The following is a 6,975-nucleotide window of genomic DNA, read 5'->3' as shown; positions in this document are numbered from 1 at the left end:
CGTACGATTCCCCAGCGTACCCTTCAAACACTGCCACACAGCCCGACAAGTCCTGCCTTCGCGTCACGTTGCAACGCATGTCCATTACTAGTCGCGAAACTTCGTTGCTGATTGGAGCAATGCATCTCGGTTAGCAGTTATGAGAGCTTTCTCTTTAGAAATCCCCCTACATATTTTTCTGTTCAGCACAAGCATTATGTGTCACCGCTAAATGTGATCAATATTGGTCGATTGTCGCAAAGACATGTCACGCAATGTACATCGGCCAAAATGTCGCCATGAGCAACAAGCAAAAAATCTGGAAAGCTCCGGGAAGCCGCGAAGCGCGGCAGCAGAAGCGTCAGCAGCGTCCGCAGAACTTCGCGTTACAGAACTCTGCAGATCAAATGTACGGTTCTTGGCGTGCATAATCTACAAACAAATAAACAAACTGGATAACGTCATAACAGCGTCTACGATCAAAGCTGCGCGCCAAGCGAGCCCACATTGGTGATGCGCAACCGTTTAAAGGGGGAAGAAAACGGGGGGGAGAGAGGCTCCCTTATCCCCATGGAGACCAGTCGACCCCTTTTGGCGATGGCAGCGCCACAGCTCGGCGGTTCCGGCACGCCGCAGCGCGACTGGGATGCGAAGCAGCCGGGGGAAAAGCAGGTCGTGCCCCGCTCGGCCCGAAAGCTGGCTTCTTTCGGCGCGTCGGTCTTCCGTCGGCGCGGCGGGCCGCACCGCAAACGCAGCCAGAGCCTGGGTCAGGGCTGCCTCGCTCAGGCATGCTGGCCCGCACTCCGGAGTGACGACGCCTTCCACCGGCCTACGTCGCCCGCCGTGATCCTGCAACGGCGCGAAGTCCGCGCGACGGCGAGCTTCCCGTCTCGGGAGACGGTGTTCCGGGAGCCGGAAACGGTCACCAAGCCTTATGCAGCGTCGTGGCGGTTGCGGCGGCTGTGTCGGAACCACGAGCCGGGCTCTGCTCCGTCGAGAATTCGGAGGTGAGTGTACATCCGCGAGCAGCCGTGCGCGCGGACTCTTGCAGCTCTCGCTGGGGCAGTGTTCGTTTCTGCGGCGCAGCTTGTCTGGTGGCTAGCTATTGCCGGCGCGGGTTTAATTAAGTCTGTTGGAAGAACGCGAAGACGGGGGCATTACATTCAACGCGCTATCTGTTTCTTTGGAAGAGTTTAGGTCGCCCAAGCGAAACCATGTTAAATTATTTCAAATTTATTCGGTTTGCACCAAAGGCACGCGATAGTATAGAAGCAGGAAGAAGTTCCGTTAGATCAAGTGTTGGTAAAGGGGTTTGAAGCTCTTAACACTGCATGCGAAAGAAACACCTTCTTTTATTAGAAAACGAGTTTTTATTATTGACATGAATCCTCAAAGAGTTCCTTATAGAAACAGTGAACAATTTCTGAAATACAGAAAGAAAATGTGTCGGAAACAAATTCACAGGAAAAGCCGTATTCAGCAACATCCCTTTTTTTCATGGCTTGTTCAACACTTTGCACACAATAAAGGCAAAACGAACGTGCAGTGCCTGTCTTAGCACAAATAAGGTGAAGTGAAAATCAAGAGCTTAGATAACAACAAAGGAGCAGGAAACTAGCAAATTCTGTACCTGAGCCTAAGTGTTTCGTAAAAATTGAGCCCATTAAAGTTAGAGCACGAAGAAGCACTGATTTTCTTCATTATTCCTTATTCATTTACTTTATGAAATTTCTTTCAACATCACTCACACGTGACAGGCAAAAATTGAGGAGGTACTATTTAATAAAACAAATATTGTATGTGTACTTGAGCAGGAATTATTGAAGTCAGAAACTGTAATGGACAGCAATCATTGCACACGTGAGCTATGTCCAGAGGTATATTCTGGATCTATCTATCTATCTATCTATCTATCTATCTATCTATCTATCTATCTATCTATCTATCTATCTATCTATCTATCTATCTATCTATCTATCTATCTATCTATCTATCTATCTATCTATCTATCTATCTATCTATCTATCTATCTATCTATCTATCTATCTATCTATCTATCTATCTATCTATCTATCTATCTATCTATCTCCTGGTGACCGAAAGAAACGAATATTCTTTTCAACATTTTTCCATGTAATATCGAAAACTCATGCTACAAACGCGTTATTATGAAATCATTTCTGTCTACACCACATGGAAGAAAGACGTCCTTAAGTCCCTATGTATGAACTTGCTTCCTGAGGCAAAATGAGAGATAGGACTTTGTGTTGATGTGTTTCTGGGTTGACTTTCAGGTTTATTGTGGCATTGGTGTACTTTTGTGACTGGACTTTGTGTTATTGTGATTTGGAGCGGACCTTTACTTTTAATGCGTTTTTTTTTCACACCTCTACATGGACAGGAGTAGCCGCTGGCAATTAAAGGTGACCCTGAGTATCATATAATTAAAAAAACGCGAACGCAAAATTTGGTGCATCTCTTTGGAAGCCTGTGCTGTACGCCACAGGTGACGTTCATTAAAGGCTATTTCCAAACTCGGCATCAGCAACCACTATGAAAGCCAACTTGATTTTTTTCTTGGACACATAGTGCTCGCTGTCATAAGTACGGTAGCTCCAACCTTTGTATGATTATCATGCGCTTTCACAGATGTAGCATACACGCGGAAGAGTTATACTGATTACACTATGCAGAATGCGATTACAAGCTTTTCTCTTTTGTGCAAGCAGTGCAGACTGCTTACCTGAAGTGAAAGTATCGCTTCCTGAGCAGTTCATTTATTTTCAGAGAAGATATATTGTAAGACAGCATGCATATAGGAAACAATCGAGGGGATCCCATTAAGCCAGTTCTGAAGGAGCTTCCTTTTTGAAACGTTACGCGCTGAACTTCCCCTAGTGTACGTGTAAGCCAGAAATAAAGACAACGTGTGATTGCACATTCCTTCCTGCGGCTCATATTACAATCAGCTACCACAATATTTTTCTGTAATTTCAGCGGCAAAATATGCGCGGGATAGAACCCTCGAAACGTAAAATTTCAGTTGCATCTTGCGTGACGATTGATTAATCGCGTATTTATTTCATGGTGATTTTTTTATCGTGTAGAATACTCTGTACAGCTTGCGTTTTAAAATGAAAGCTTTATTGATGATTAAATGCTAAAAGCGGAGCACAGCTATCATATGTGCAAGTACAGGAGACATGGTAAATAATAAAAACATGCCTCTTTGTTCTTTTCCAGTCAAACTTGTCTTCCACGAATCTGCACAGTTGACGAATGCTTCATCATTTGAGAGGTGCTCACTCCGCGCGGAATTACTTGATTTAGATGCCGCAGAAGCTGATGCAAAGTGCGCCTAATTTACAGGATGTAACCTTCGGAACCTAGGGCGCCAATGCTGCATGGCGGTGAAAAAGAAGCGTCACAAAAATATTTTAAGAGAACAAATAAACCTGCTTCAGTGGTACCGTAACGTATGCAGAGGCCAGAAAGGGTGAGCTGTTTAAATGTAAGCCGACTTCAGCCCCAAAACACGTGTGCAATATATCACAATGAACTTTATGTTTGTAAGCTCTGAGCCAGACTGTTACGAATCAAGTGATGTTTTCCTTTTTTTTTTTTAACGTGGGTGGCAGAGGAAGGACCAATGAAGGAAAAGACGTGGCGTTGAAAGCATAAACTAAAATGTAGAAATCACGGTTCATGGAAGCTTACTGCCGACAACACTCAAATAGGCAGCAGCCCTAAGCACCCATGTTGTCACGTTCATGGTCGTCACGTTCATGACCCTCTAACGGAGCCGCTGTTTGTGATTACTTTCCGTTGCGTTCATAGTCGATGGCGGTGTGACAAGCGCGACCACCCTTTCTTTTCGTGTTTTCAGCGTTTGCTCGCTCCTGACAGAGAGAAAGAAGGAAGGGGTGCTTTCCCGCCACGCACATTTCACAGCAGAGCGCGCGCTGCGCCACCGTGTCTACGTTTCGCGAGCGTATTTAATGTGACGCCAACCGTGGAAGCGAGCATTTCTGCACCCAGAGAAAAAAAGGAAAGACGTAACAATAGATAGCGACCGTTACACTCCGTCTCACAAAACAGGTAAGAAAAAAAAGACTTCCAACATTGCGGAGGATAGAAGAGCTGGCTTGAGCTAATTGTGGGCCAAGTTCATGAAACTTATACCACGTTAGGACGGCTTCAGATTGATCAGAACCCACAGACTATCCGACAACAATCGATGAAAAAACAATTTAATGGAGTCCGGCTAATTGCAAGGCGTTCTTACGGGTTAGCAGACTTGCGAGTTTACTGAAACTGAAGTTATCAAAAGCTGACGACAGCTATGCGTAGGTTCTACAATGCTGTGCGCTGTAATTGAAGTGAAAACGAGCTTTAACGGCTTCGTTAGCCTTGCCTTTAGCTTGCTCTTCGTATCACTCGATTTCTCGCCCTCTTCCTTAACATCACACAAATAAACGTTCCTGTTCATCACTCTCACCAAAGTTAGCTTCTCAACGTCTCACTGCTTTCCAACACGGTCCTAACATTCATGCGCTCATTTCTTATATTGCTTCCCGTAGCCCATCTTTCATTGTCTCACATTTCTCTCCCGAATTCTTTTCTAGCTTTGTGTCGTCCACCAGATAGCGGCACACAAGCTACTCAAACAACAATGCTACTGTTCCAAAATGGCCGAAAAACACTTCCCCTGGTCAGTTTCCGAGTCCGATCATCACAATCTCTATCCAGCTGAACCTGCACATACATTTCGTTCTTTCTCTGGCGCATACACGTTTAAAACACACTGTAAACACCGAAGAGTGCATCAACGACAAACTAACTTCCATTATGGTGGAAAGCAGCCGCTCCGAAATTCGTCCAGAAACCCATCCGGCCTCAACACTTGGCTTGATGTGCAAATTATAGAAGGAGTGAGGCCGCATTAAGAAGAAAGGAAGGAGGTAGGGGAGCTGGGATGATAGTAAAGACTGCAGTGCTGCCTTCGAGCCACGAATATGGACCATCTTCGAGGTTGTTCTTGGTTGACGAGACAAAGTGCAGCGCCAAGAGTTGCAAGTTCCACAGCTGTCTATGTCGTTAGGTAGCACGTACTGAAACTGATGGTGAAGGCTCTTGCTGGGAAAACCATGGCTCAGGAGAAACACTGGAGAGTTGCTGATTCACCTGTATAATTATGTACGTGGTCGGCGTACTTCTTGCGTAAAAGGAGCAGAGTTAGTTGTTTAACAGCAGGGCGATGATAGCTCAAATTTTTTTACAATTCCTGGTATGGTGAGGTGCACTGCAGGTCAAACCAAACACCATTGAGTAATCGATGGCTTAATTGCGGGGTTGAAGCCTAATGGAAGGTGGATGTGATCATCCGAAGTCGTAATACAAATTGATGCATGCGGCCTTTCTGACGGTAGTGTTGCAAGATGATGGGAACGGGCTCGGCCAGTGCACTCTCGGCACTTTCACCGCAATGTGTGTCTGTATGGGTTGGTCTCGGGTGATTGCAACAGCCGCCACTGTTGATGCGCATTTAGGCAAACCAAAACAAACTCTAAAAGATCGAACTTGAAAAGCCTGTAGAGCACCGAGATTTGTCCTGCAAGTGTTGGTCAGTACGGGCTAGTATCTCAAAAAACACAGAAAGAGAGCCCTGTACAATTCCAATGTTGCATGCACTGACATTCCCCAAGCCCTTCTGCCCAGAAACATGAAAAGCTGGGAGATTGCTGTCAGGCGCTGTTTCAAGTAGGTAAGGTGCGGGCTCCTTGAGAGATCTCTGTCAATGAGTATGTCCAGAGATCTGTGAGTCTTCTCATAAGAAGTGATTTATACCATATATAGAAATGGCATAGGGTGTCATTGGTTTGCGAGTGAATGCCACCAGTGCACATTTATATGACGAGATTCAAGACCTTTGTTGCAAAGGCATACAGCTGTCAGAGTAGCAGCTTTTTGAAGTCTTGCACGTACCTGAGGAAGTGTCACACCAGAAGTCCAGACACCTGTCGTGTGCGTACATAGGTACCTGATCGCTGGTGGCAGATGTACAACGAGACCAATTAGTGTCAGGTTGAATAGGGTGGGGCTTAGCATTCGGCCTAGAGGAACGCCTCGGTAGTTGTCGTGTCGTGTGGTTTGGTGATCTCATAATTAGGTAATTAGATATCCATTGAAAAACTCAACACCCAAGGCCAACCATCTCAAGTGCATGCGAGAATAGCCTCGTCAGATACGTTATCGTATGCATCCTTGACATACAAGAACAAAGCTACAAATACTTGTTTTACTTGACTTTTGATGCTGGACAAACGCAGTGGGATCGGAAACACTGTCTGATAATGAGCGATCTCAATGAAAACCAGCCATGCAATTTGGGAACATGTTGTAGTGTTCCAAGTACCACTCCAAGCGGGCAAGGATTATTTTTTTCATCATTTTTCCCTCACAGCTGGCAACCGCTACTGGGCGGTATGAGGTATATTCAAGGGGAGACTTGCCTTGCTTGAGGAGAGGGACCAAGCGGCTTATCTTCCACTTTTTGGGAGCAATGCCGTCTTGCCACAATATGTTGTGGAGATCTAACAGTTCTCTCCGGACGCATTCACTCAGGTCGCACAAGACACGGTATGATATTCCGTCTGGTCCCGGGGATGGATGCATACATAGAGCAAGAGCCGGCTCAAGTTCCTCCATTGTGAAAGTAAGATCCATGCGGCAGTCACGTTATGCATGGATGTCACTGGGAGCAGGAGAGCTTGGACCAGTTGCTTGGCCAACGATCCTTGCACAAAATTCTTCTGCAAAATCAACATCCAGCCGTTCCTGGAAGAGCGCCAGTGACTGGCAAGTGTTGTTCAGGGAAGTAACTCAGAACACGCATGGTTCTCTAGATGTGGGAAAGTGGCTTCCGAGGGCCTAGTGGCTGGCAAAACATCGTCCAACGTCGAGATGGTGATGGGGAAGCGCCCCCTCATTGTGAAA

The 6,975-nt window shown here is 45.9% G+C and overlaps 1 protein-coding gene across 1 annotated transcript in view; it reads left to right on the top strand.

The window, feature by feature from the left end:
- Positions 1-621: 621 nt before the first annotated feature.
- Positions 622-6,975, top strand: part of fid (class I SAM-dependent methyltransferase fire dancer) — an 82,470-nt gene continuing 76,116 nt past the window's right edge. Inside the window, exon 1 of the mRNA XM_050183857.3 lies at positions 622-986. The gene's annotated coding sequence lies outside the window, so the exon portion shown is untranslated. The remainder of the gene's footprint in view (positions 987-6,975) is intronic.

Source organism: Dermacentor andersoni, chromosome 4 (assembly GCF_023375885.2).
Source record: "Dermacentor andersoni chromosome 4, qqDerAnde1_hic_scaffold, whole genome shotgun sequence".
Taxonomy (NCBI): Eukaryota; Metazoa; Arthropoda; class Arachnida; order Ixodida; family Ixodidae; genus Dermacentor; species Dermacentor andersoni.
This window is presented reverse-complemented; position numbering and strand designations above follow the sequence as displayed.